This window comes from Porites lutea, chromosome 9, assembly GCF_958299795.1.
Source record: "Porites lutea chromosome 9, jaPorLute2.1, whole genome shotgun sequence".
Classification (NCBI taxonomy): Eukaryota; Metazoa; Cnidaria; class Anthozoa; order Scleractinia; family Poritidae; genus Porites; species Porites lutea.
The window spans coordinates 13,734,349-13,747,360 of NC_133209.1; the positions used below are offsets into that span (position 1 = coordinate 13,734,349).

At 38.2% G+C, this 13,012-nt stretch overlaps 1 long non-coding RNA gene across 1 annotated transcript; it reads left to right on the forward strand.

Moving 5' to 3' along the window:
- The first annotated feature begins 9,342 nt into the window (after positions 1-9,342).
- On the forward strand, positions 9,343-11,654 carry LOC140948760 (uncharacterized). The gene is made up of 3 exons (XR_012167088.1): positions 9,343-9,431; positions 10,123-10,274; positions 11,429-11,654. It is a non-coding gene; the product is annotated as an uncharacterized lncRNA (long non-coding RNA).
- Positions 11,655-13,012: the final 1,358 nt, after the last annotated feature.

Sequence of the window (13,012 nt, forward strand, 5' to 3'; positions counted from 1 at the left end):
TTGTGACGCGCTCGCATGCATTTTCCCGCGCTTTGCGTCAGCCACATGTAATTACTTCGAGTTTTGATTGGTTCAATGTATCGTCTGTGTCCTATGTGATTGGCCAGAGTAATTACTTTGGTTTTGGTTTTACGACACTCAAACGAAAACCACTCTATGTTCCTACGTTCCATTTTTGTTTCACTGCCGCTCATTTTAACCTTGCTGGCCGCTAACATTTGTCATTTTCTTATCACGGCTTTGAATTTTTTTATGTTTTTTTCTTCCGCAATGAACTTCGTCTCCTTTCTTTTTTTTTTCTTTTTGTTTTGTTTTGTCAGTTTCGCTCTAACTTTTTCTCTGTTATCGGTGTCAGTGTAATGGTAGTAGGGGGAAACAGTCGAACGCACGATCACGTGATTACGAAATTTTCTCGCATTTTACAGGTTACCATTTTTTTTTCGCACGCGCGAGAGCTTCGCTAATACTCATTCTCTATTACGGAAAGTGGTTAATTATTAAAAGTGCCATATTTTCAAATTCTTGTCCCGTTATTGCCGAAATGCACATATTAAGCTAGCGATTTTCCTGAAAGGCTGTCAATTCACAGTGAGCCCGCGGAAGAAAAATGAGTAATAATAGGCAGGGTACAAACTCACCGAGGTAGAGTCGTTGTCCTTTTTCTCGCGTCTTTTCCAACAATCTTTTTCACTACACAAGAGCACTCTACAACCATTTTAGTTATCTTTTGAAGAAGATCAGATTTCGAGGTTCTTGTGCCAAATGAAATCCCAAGCAAATTGCTTTTGAAAGAAAAAGAGTGATTTCTGTGAGCCATCTCGCACATACATCAGAGGACGTTTGGCAGCAATTGTTTCCACCATAGCTTCGCTGCCATTTCTTTCTCCAGGTTCCTCATCGTCCGCTTAGTATGTATAGTCTTTTTTTTTTTTTCAAATGATTTTGTTAGAAAAATATTGCGAAAAAAATCGTTAAATTTTTACTTTTGAGCCACTCGGCTTTGGTAAACATTCGTGTGCGATCTGCGTTGCCAGCTTTCTGCCCCTCAAGGGGCACCTCTTCAGTCAAAAATGGTATACAAAAGGTGGGTTGGACGATCAGGGCGGAGTCTCCCAGTATAACACTTTGTTGTATACCCCACCCCCTCCGATAGGGCGGAAAGCTAAGTTCGCTAATTAGACATATTGGTGTTGTTGTTGTTGTTGTTGTTGTTGTTTTGTTTTTGCAATTCTCGTTGCCGTTGCAGGTTAGCATCACACGATTTTCTTTTTCGCTGGAGTACAGCTTCAAGTACATCAACGAGAGCTGCGCTTTAAGCCCTGTCTAAATCTATATATTAGTGAAATTGAAAGAAATCGAAAGCGCTAAACGAGGTAAAACCACCATGCCACTTCACAGTCCTTAAATTCTTTACTAAGTCCTTAGATTTTCCGTAAATTCGCCGGGATCAAGCACATTCTCTAACAGGTGGCTATCTTGGTTCCAAATGCACCGGGTTTAGCCTGGGGATGTTAATGATACAGATACAGTATTTGTTCTAGAATAATAGCAAGGGGGTATTTGCTTGCGGGCCACTAGACTATTGTTAATCCCGGGGGGTACTTCCTTATAAGAGGCTACTGGGGATGTGCCGCTAGATGGGGTCGCATTTCACGACTGGATTGACTATAATAGGGTCGCATTTTCAATAGAGTTACTAGAATGGGGTCGCACATTTTCGGATTTTTAGAGGTAAGACAGTTCTTCATATTTACGGTTAGCAAACATACCAGAACTATAGATGAAAAGCGAAGTGTTCTGTATTCTAAAAAATGGGTCAATTCATAAAAATAGAGAGTGCCTAATTTGGGATCGCGAAAAATTACATATTTGCCCAAAAGTGGCTAAGATGTGGTCTATAATTGATTGGCCACAGAATAGACTATAATGTGGTAGGGGCTCTGAGAGGGCAGCGACACATACATACATACATACATACATACCCAGCAAACTCCCCCCCCCCTCCCCCCCGGGTTGTTAACGCACTATAGGTTCTTATGCATGCATGATTCTTGATTTTGTAGCTTGTCAACGAAAACAGCAATAAATATGATAGAATACTCTCTTGATAAGATAATTTCCTTCCTTTCAATTTTAGTCAGACTAGCAAAAAGTGTTTTCGCGGCGTAACGATTCCAGATATAGGAATGCGTGACAGGAGCCATCATGTGATATCAGTTTTGTGTACACAGCGAAGACGACTCGATCGGATCAAGCGTTGTAAACAGGTACACCTGTAGTATTAATGCGTTCGGCTTAAAGGCTGTCCTTTCCTACATGATGTTCTATTGTGTCAAAAGTCACAAAAAGTTTAAAATACTTGATACATTTGATGAATTATTGTGTTATTCGGGCTTTGCATTAAGAACTTCCATCGTGTATTGTAAACAGTCATAACAGAAAATAGGCATATTTCGTCGATCGGCTGTGCTGATAAATCGTTAAAATCACAACATATTTTTATGTTTCTATGTTTTTGGACATTCCCTTTGTTGGTCTGAAAAGACCTTTTGTTTAGAAGATGTGGGGATTTTGCACAGTGCTACGATGAAAATATGCATTTTTGAGTCATTTCCTGCGTACGGCAAAGTGCGTGTAAATCAAAAAATATTTAGTAGAAACGAGTTGTTTTTGAAGGACCAAAATTGTGTCCTTTACATCATTTAAGGACCAATTTAATCCTAGGAAGTGAAAAAAGTCGTTGAAAGTGCAAAACTTTGAAGTGGTGAACTCGGCAATATGCGCTATTTTTACTCTTTGTACACTGCAAAAATTTGGCCTTCGAGTGCTGAAGTGATTTTCCTCCCGAAAAATTTTATTTTGAAATATTTTCAAAAACTAATGCGGTTTCAATTACTTTTGGACTAAGATATATTCATGGGCAAAGTTTAAAGGAAATTGATTTTCCGACCCGAAACGCAGTGGACCGGTTTTAGGGAGACTCACTCTTAAGTTCCAACGACGCGGACGACAACTATAACATCAAAAAAACAATAGGTTTAATTAGCAAAAAAACAACTTCGCACGTGCAACACACTTTTTTTGTTCATTTCTTTCCCGTTTTTGCACGACTACGACGTGAAAATGCCTAATTTCGCGTTTTATGGAGGACGTAAATAAGCAACGACGAAATTTTATTTCTCTTTCTGAGCTTGAATATGGTCCCTTGAAATTCAGCTTTAGGAGGGTTCGCCTACAGTTGACAAAGTAGGTGGGTAGGAATAATCGCTATAAAGACTGAAAAAAATAAACATCAAACCAGAAATTGCTCTCTTCAAACTGTAAATTATAAATGATCCTGAGAGAATACTCAGTGTGTTAAGGATTTCCCTGCTCTACTGTTAGCTCTATACAAGAGAGGAAGGGCGATTCTAATTTCGGTTTCGCTGACACAGCCTTCGTAGAAATCTCGCTGTAGTCGTTTTCGTCGACAAAAGGAATAGCAAAATCGCTCTCCGCGTCTTCCCCCATTTTGTTCTGCGTCATTTCGTGAAGGACGCGTGGCTCTCAGCGTGGGTCATCCACGCGGAACACATTCGCGCTATGTGATTGGCTGTTGTTTAATCCCCCTCGAGATCTGTGGTGTTAAAAATAACTCGAGACGAATTACCTATGGAATAGGGTGTATATGGGGGATGGCCTCTCTGTCCCCTTTATAGTCTCTTGGTTGTCATTATGGTTTAGAGCTAACAGGCTTTCATTAAACTTGAAAAAAACCAAATTCATTGTACTTAAACCATGCCAAAAGCGTACAAATCAAACTTTCAACTTTTAATTAATAGCCAAAAAATTGATCAAGTAAAAGAAACAGTTTTCTTGGGAGTAATCATGGGTGAAAATTTAAATTGGAAATCTGAAATCTCACATGTCGCCAATAAAGTTTCTAAATGTACAGGAATTATTTGTAAATCCAGTTTCTATTTATCTACGAAAACCTTACGAACACTATATTTTTCTCTAGTCTATCCATACTTTTTTACTGCAACTTAGTTTGGGCCTCCACTTACAGAACTAACCTTATTCGTCTTGAGATTTTACAGAAACGGGTGATCAGAACTATAGCTAAAACCACTTTCGATGCACATACTGATCCAATCTTTCAAAATCTTGGTATCTTAAAATTTCATGATGTATACTTTATACAACTAGGCTTATTCATGTCTCCTATCAAAACCATACTCTACCTTTAAAATTTCATTGTAAATTTACTTTGCAAAGTCAAATTCATTCGTATAATACAAGAAACTCGTGTAAATTTCGTCTGCCTTTCTGTCGTACTCGAACCAAACAATTTTCCGTTTTTTATCAAGGACCTAAATTTTACAACACCTTAAACACCAACATCATCAACGCTTCCTCACCTTTTTCCTTTAAAAGAGCACTTAAGGCATTTATTTGTAATAATTATTAGTATACTCCAACAGAAATCTTGCGAAAAAGCCTTTTAATATTCAACATTATTTGTAAACTTCCGTAATATTGATTAGTTTAATTTTCCACCTGATATTATATTGTATCCGTCGCCGTAATTTTTATGCGATCTTCGAAAAATTAGTTTCCTTTAGGCCTCCTCGCCATTTCTTCCTACATTTTTTTTTTTGGCATTTCTTTGTAATTATTGTAATCGTGTGGCAAATAAATAAATACAAATACAAATGCAATTTCTCCCCTTTGGTCGACCAAAAATTTTTCAACTTGAGTCAAATCAATTAACACAAACATTGTCACACAATAATAAACCTTGCCACAATCGCGCAATTTGGCGCAATCTAGCAAAAAACAAATTTGTTAATTTACATTGTTTATTGATATTTGTTCATTATTAACTGGATTTCACTTGTCTAATGTTTATTAATTTAAACATAAACTTGATTATCTATTATTAACATTCAGACAACATTTGCTTTGTATATATAGCATCGCCATTAAACTTACGTTTTCTCTGACATCTGTTATCTACACTGATTCCTTGTGTATTGTTTTCCATATTGGATTATTTTTGATCCGTACACTTTACAGTGCAATTTATGGGGAGACTCTGGAATTTTGGTTATGTTACTTCAGTTCACCAAGCATTTATCAAATTGTTATTAAAAGGGAAATGTTTGAAAAAAAAAAACGTATCTGAGTATAATTTTAAGACCCTAATAAACAAAAGCAAAAATCATTGCGATGATTTCCTGTATATTCACATATCTGAAATGAAAGGATTTGGGAAATTCTTTACTTCGGGGTGGGGCGGGGGGGGTCATGATTCCACTGCCTGGCGGTGAGTACTCTCAAGCTACAATGAGTGATACTTTGAATTTAACAATGCGATAGTGGGGGTTATGATTCCTCAAATGATTTGATACAGGGGGGGGGGGGGGGGAAGAGACGAGGTCTGGGACCGAGAAACGATGTTCTCACAACTTGCAAAGCGGTCACCCAGCGTGGTGGTCAGCGGATAAGTACAGTATTTTTCACACAGTAAATATTTTTTGACTTTTTAGAAGCAAGAATTGAAGCGAACCGGCAGAGGAAATCAGAAATGCTTAAAAAATTGAAAAAAAAAACATATCATTCATCTTTGTTTTTCTTGTATATCGTATTTGTCTTTCGGTACTGAAATGCGGGGGAAACTAAAACGCAACCGTGCTAGATCTTAACCAACCACAACGCGCTCGATGGATTTATTTATAGGTTACATCGTTTTTGCCAGGCAAGGATAACTTGATGCTGATAAAAATTATTGGAGCAAGTGTCAAATTTATCGGAAGCAAGTATATTCAAGAGAGCTTTATAAATATTAGCTTACTGCTCTACATATCATAACTGAATAAAAATTAACACTTCATAACATTTCACTTCGTTTATTTCGATCAGTCAACACCTTGAATCCAACGTTAAAATTCAAAACGATCCTTAAACAAATCACAACTACTACTGAAAGCTCTGTACCTTGAAGCGACTTTAACTTTCCTAAGGTTTGCAGCAAAACACTGCTCGATAGCTCAACTCTTCGGCGGTTCTTAGCAGCTGTACGGAGCTATGTGTTGAATATTCCAAACTCTGCAAAGGGAAATTGTTTAACAGAAAAAGAAAACCACACACTATGTCTAAAAAGCGACATAAAATCAATAAATTTGCGAATTACCAAAATATAATACTGAGAAACAGTCCCGCCTTCGACCGCCATGTTTTTGTTTTTTCTCAAGACCGTTGATCTATGGTTTTTGACGTAATGCGCATGATAAGTACACAAATCCGCTGGCAAGACCTTTGCTGATCGCTTTGCAAGTTGTGAGAACATCGTTTGGATTTCATTTAAGAGAATGTATGGGAAGTAGCTTCCCCCCCCCCCCCCCCTGATTTGATAAGTCTTGCAACATGGTGGTTATGATTCTTAGATATGACAACACAGGTTATGATTCCTCAAATGATTTCATAAAGCCTTTAAAAACCAGGGTTATGATTCCTGTGCCTGACAAAATGATATGATGACTTGGTGAAGCCTAGGCAAACCAAGGTTATGATTCCTCAAGCACATAAAATCATTACTGAAATTACAATTAATTATTTGAAACTTTATAACGGAAGGACATTTGTGAGCGGGGAATAAGTCAGCACAGAATTTGATTGTCGGCGAATTTCTGCAATCGTCCATCGTTCTGCTAGTGATAAGCTAGCCGTTGTGTACTCGTCTTGCTTGTTTGGGGCTGAGTCTTATTCCGGTCAAAGAGAGAGAAAGAGTGTCTGGCAAGGTTTCCAATATAAATCAAAGATTTGTCAACTCGTGTCTGGCAAACTCTCCAAGTATTTATATATACACAGTTGAACGCACCTTATAACCTCATCTGCGCTTAACGAGTGTCTTTTGGTCCATAACTTTCAAAACAACTGCTCCACAGACTGCGTAATGTCCCTGCGTAACGCAAAAGAGCATCGAAGTATGACTGCACAGTAAATGTCACAAAACCTACCTGAGCGGTCCCTTCGGGATTTTCTGTCTTTACGTCATCCTAACCATTTTGTACTTGCGGGCGCAAATAATAGAAACGTCATCATTACCTACCGATTCCTCGCGGCCCCTGCTCAAGCAAATCGAGATTTTTTTCTCTATTGACTGTATGTATATTTCAACTGTAAGTACTTTCCTTAATATACGCGCGAGTTACTAGAGTGCCTCCTCGGGATTTCGCCTTCTAGACAAAATTCCTGCGGGGGGCAATCAGGCTATAAAGTCTGTAACTTAGAATAAGTTAGTCAAGGCATAAATTAAATTGAATTAGAGTCAACTCTGTTTTTTCTGTAAGTTCATGGTCGCCTTTTATACTTAAGAGGATGCATGAGGTCTCCCAGTACCAAACATTCACTCAAAATTTACTTTCCATTAGTTGACTGTCGAAAAAACAAGGTCTTGTTGTTGTTGTTCTATAACAGCATAATGAGAAGATGCAAACTCTCGGGTACTTTTTACTAGTCCATATTTTATGTTAAATGTTCTCTGTTTTATCTTAAGGAGCCCAGTCGTCCACAATATTATGGAACAGTCTTGAGAAGGGTAAAATTTTATCTGAGGTGTGAATTGTTTGTTCATCAGAATTAATTGCTTTTCCTCATTTTCCAACATTTTTTAGTGTGTAGACTACCTACTGTGCAAAGTGAACTTATACTTGCTGATCTGTCCTGTTATAGGACCCTGTGACAGGAGAAGAAATATCTGTTTATCCTTTTATCAGTAGATTTTGTAAGATGTCAGGCTCCTTTGGAATCGTGTTGTTTATGGTAAGAATCTCAACATTGTGTGTATTGAAGCTGTGTTTGCCTTAATCTTTGTAGCTTATAAGCCGTCTGCACTCTGTATGTTTCACTGCCGTCAGTTATTTACATGTTATTTTATAAACTTTGATCTGCTTAAGTTTTAGCAGCATTCTTACATTCTCTTTCGTTTGGTGATTCCTACAAAATTGACTTTCCACCAAATTTAGACAGTAGTAAAGCTTGACAGTGAGTCAGCAGTTGTATGGCTGCCAAGTCACACAACTTTCTCTTTCTTAACTTCTGCATTTTTTTTATGTAAGTTATTGTTTTAGATTTCAATCAAAGTGCTGACTTTTTAATGAATATGTGAATAATTTTCATGCACAGATTTGCTTAGTTCTAGCAAGTGCTATGGCAGTAATAGTTTACCGTGTCATTGCAAGAGAAGATTTGTTTAAAGAACGAGGGGAAGTGGGCCTACTGTTGGCAAGCATCACATCAACCTTCGTCAACACTTGTTCCATTATGATTATGGGAAAGGTTTGTAGCTGATCAGCTAATACTCAAAACTCCTTCATTCAACTTCCGTGTCTAACTTTACACCAGCAAATGAAAAATACTTTCTTCTGTTGCCTGGACTCCTGGAGTTAAATGGTGCCAATTTAAATGTTTTGGTCATTAAACATTTCAAACTTTTTAGAGCCAGAGGACACGGAGAAAGAGGCAGAAGCTCCAAGCTCACGTGTAGCTTTTTAGCTGTTCTTCTTTTTTAACCGTTCACCAGATAATTCAAATTAACCTTTGCATATGATTTGCAGAAGCTCATATATGAATAGTGGAATGAGGGAAATTATCATTTTTTTCAAGGACTGCGATAAAGACAAAAACACACCTCTCAAAATTAAATGTCTTGATTAGAAAAGGAAAACGTAAATCTTATTCTAGTGCATTTTGGTTTCTTCACATTTTAGGTTTATCAGAAGTTAGCTGTCATCTTAACCGATTGGGGTGAGTGAAGAGTAATGAGAATTCAGAATTCAGAATGTTGTGACTTTTCCTTTTGGTCATAGGCCATTTGCACGATGGCATCATCTTACTAACTTCGACTAGAATCCTTTCCGTTTTTTTTTTTTTTTTTTTTTTTTTCATGTTTTAAAATTTGTTTATCCCAGCAAGCTCTAAATGCGAAACACTCTTAACTGCCTTAAAAAGCAAATCCCTGGAGGATTCTGGTCGTAGTGGTGAAATGACGTCATATTGCAAATGGCCTATAGAGCAAACATATTAATTCTTGCTTAGCTAACATTCAAGAGCAAAAAATGTGTTTTTCAAAGGTGTGTGTTGTGGCCTTGAATTTTTTTTTTTTCATCCATTTTCTCTCAGTCTCGCAGACAACTCCCCGGAGATTGGATTGGAGCCAATCAGAAACGGAGAAATATTTTGAATGAATAATACAACTGACTTATCACAATACGGAACTGAGAAGAAATACAGGACGAGAATTAATAATAGTATTACCGTGACTTTCCTCTCTTTCCTTAACAGAAAATCATCGAACACACTTCTTATGATGATACGCTTATCATAAAGTTGTTTGGATTTCAGTTTGTCAATTCATACACTTCCCATACATTGCTTTCTTTCGTCAGGTAGGAATACAGTTCGATCACTGCGTGTTTATTCAGAATCATTAGGAATAGCCTGCGTGGCAGGCGTTAAAATGGGAAGGGAAAGGAGGAATTTGGGCACGCGAGAGCGCGCGAGGGAGAAATGAAAGGAACCCTCCTCCCTTCCCCCTCGCGCGTGGTCTCGCGCCCTCAATTTCCTTCCCCTTCCCTTTCGAACGCCTGCCACGGAGTCTACATTAGTAATCACTCGGTTGACTGAATTTGGGTGAAATGCCAAAAGGGAAGGGTTTCTTCAAGCTGTTTGGTCAGGTGGCTTGCGTAGTACCTTCCAAGCATGCTTCGAACAATGTAGTCGGATAAATTTAATTTTCAGGGAAGTGGCTTGATAGTTTATTATGAGCAATTTGTTTGTTTACTATTGTTTCTACTGTTCTAAAATCCCATACTTACGGCCAATCCGATTAAATCTAACGCATCCTGATCCTTAGTTTGTTTTAACCACCTTGAATTTGGACACTTTATTTACCGATTACGAACTGTCCCTAATTAACAGATGTTAGTATTTTGCTAAACATCTTTCAACTGCTTCCTCTGGATAGGAAGCTGACGAAAACAAGGTATCAAACCAGCCATAATTAGAAAGTCTAGTAAGCAGCCTCCTTTTCTCCACGGCCGTTGGCTTATGTTAACCGTGTACTCAGCTTATCATCAGAACACAAAGGAGACGGGTGTTTTAGGTAAAGGGCAAAACTACAGCGACGAATGCGGCTCAAATAACGACTGTATGACTCTACCGTCTCTTCAAGTCGCCATGTTAATGATCATGAAGCCTCTTCCAAAACTGTTCTCTGACATTATAAAACCGTGAGTGGTCACAAGCTGAAATTCTCTTTTATATCTTGCATAGTACGTGCAGTTCGAGCAATGTTCCTATGTGAAAAAGGAGTTGTTATGACGTTCCTTAAATTTGTTACTTGCACCCTTTCAATAGGTGCATTAGGGCCAAGTCGCACTAGAGGGCAATTTCAGATTTGTTCTGGACAAATCCGACTTGAAATCGGCCAGTGACAAAAATTTGTGCGGAAAGCTACAGTCGCACTTAAGAACAAAATCTGTGAACAAAACACAACGCCATGCTGTGAGCGCCTTTTGATTTCGGCCCACAGTTGAACTAAAAGCTTCTCCTCTTCTTTACTACATCTGTCCTGAGCCTTCTTGTTCTCGGCTGACGAAGATGCACTGCGCGAAGAAGATGGGGTTGATGCCGGCATTTAGCTATCTTCTTGGTCGAAGGAGATGGCTGGGGTTTCCTCGATCATTAATGATGTAAGGCCTGGCAAAGGATAGATCCATCCTGGTGGATATTGTGGATATTCGTATGGAAAAAATTGGTCGCCCGCGCCCGGATTCATGTTATTGCGAAATGAGAACGTGATTAATTTTCGACGAAGTTTATAGCATAGAGACTCTGCTACAAATCACCTGTCAACTCATTTCAGAATTAAAACTCCCTCGCTATTGTTCGACAAAATTTGTCTCAATTTGGCCTGCTCCAGAGGTAGTCGACGGCATCTTTGAAGTTTGTCCGTCCGCGACCAAATTTTGTCCTTTGGTGAACAAACCGGTCGCACTTGGTTTTTCATTGTGATGACAGATTTTTGACATAAATAAACAGTTTTGTCCTCTAGTGCGACTTGGCCCTTACTCTGTTATTCAGAGCACAGGGCGCTTGCTTCCCAGCATTGTGGCCTGTGGTCGATTTTCGGTCTCTGTGTCGTAGACCGTGTCGTAGTTGAGTTGATCGTTGATTGATCATCTGACTGAGACGTATAGATCAGCGAAAACGATCATAAGACTTATTACTGGTGTAAATAGTTCGATTAGTTGCCGCCTCTAGTACTCCATGAACAGTGGTTATGCTCTCATTCCCTTTATTGACGGTAGCGATGATTAATGATATAGCCGGTTTTGTTTAAGTACAACGCAGCAAACGCTTTTTTCTGCTTTTTTTGATTTAGCTGGTTAAAGGGTTTGTGGAAGAGGAAATCTTGTCGCAAGAAAGTAGGAGTAAGCGGTGAAATGAGGTCCAGCGTAGAAGATTACTTGGAACAGGTTTCACTATTTTTCTGTAGTGTTTTTATTTTTTTGTAGTGAAATCTGCCAGGTTAATAACTACAAAAGGTGGGCTTTGTACTTAATAATCGTAAAGAGCGGTACTTTGTAGTTATTAATCGTAAAGGGCGTCATTTACGATTAATAATTATGTCAAACATAGTTAATAATCGTGAAAATCACGATTAATAACTACGTCTGACAGGCTTCGTAGTTAGGGGTGGACCATTTGATTTTTGATGGGGGGGGGGGGGGGGGGGGGGTTGCAGGATTTTTAGACTGCTAGATATTTTTTTTTATTGCTCCAGCCCTGCAGGAATTTTTTTTAGTCTCCCTGTCATTGCATGATATTTTTTTTAATGGAAATTTAAAACACAAATTTTGAAGTTTAATAACTTGACCATCACCAGCCACTCAAAATTCACCCTTTAGGCTATTAAAAACCACCTTTACACGCAATGCATTTTTAAGTTTACATCTTTCTTTCAAAGTAATAAAGAGTTTCATCTTTATTCAGTGTACAAAGAAATGAATATCTTTGAATCATAATATCCTTCTAGATCAGAGGGTTCACTTTAATAGGAAATCTAATTGGTAAATCATGCGTCGCGCTTGCAAAATACTAATTCACGCATCAAAAAATGTGATGCCCAGTCCTGTATCATGTGACTGACAGCTACTTTTGGGGCCGTCACGCATCACGCAAAATCCTTTGCCACGCCAGGTTAAGGCTGCTCGATTTTTTTTTCCTTCTTAAGAATTCTGCAAGAAATGTTTTTTTTAACCAGAAACATATGCTCGATATTTTTTGGGGGATTTGCACAACCCCCCCCCCCCCCCCCCATCAAAAATCAAATGGTCCACCCCTTAATAATCGTCAAATTTACGATTATTAACCATGTTTGGCACGCTTTGTAGTTATTAATCGTAAGGTTGTCAATTTCTTCAGTAAAGCTAACTCAAAAGCTAACGGCCGCCATTACAGAAAAGAAAACAAACTCAAAGTCTCTTTTTCAAGGTCGCTGTTTTCACAAAAATACATCGCAGAAAACTTTTTGAGAGGTCAAAGTTTCCATTCAGCTTCTTTTTTGATCGATTTTTTGTCTAAGAAAGCTAGTTTCTTTCGCTCTATATTATGATAACCGATATAAAAAGTGAAATGTTAATCCACGTTTTTCAGTTCAAATTACTCTTCCTTTGAATTTTAACTTGGAGACAGACATCTTAATCCTTCCCACATGTAACGACAATGAATTAGAGCAGAATAACTCTCTATCGCAGTTTTTTTCTTGCTTAAATCTTTGACAATTTGCGTTGTTGGTAAACACTGGCGTGAATTACACTTGCCGTGAGAAATTTTATTATTAATGTTGACCACATTCCTGGAAAAAATAATGGTTTTCAATTTTAGTTCAACTCAAAAGCTTTTACTATATTTTTAATGCCAGAGGGACAGCTTTGTTTCTGGAATTTTTCCTTCCTCACCGAAA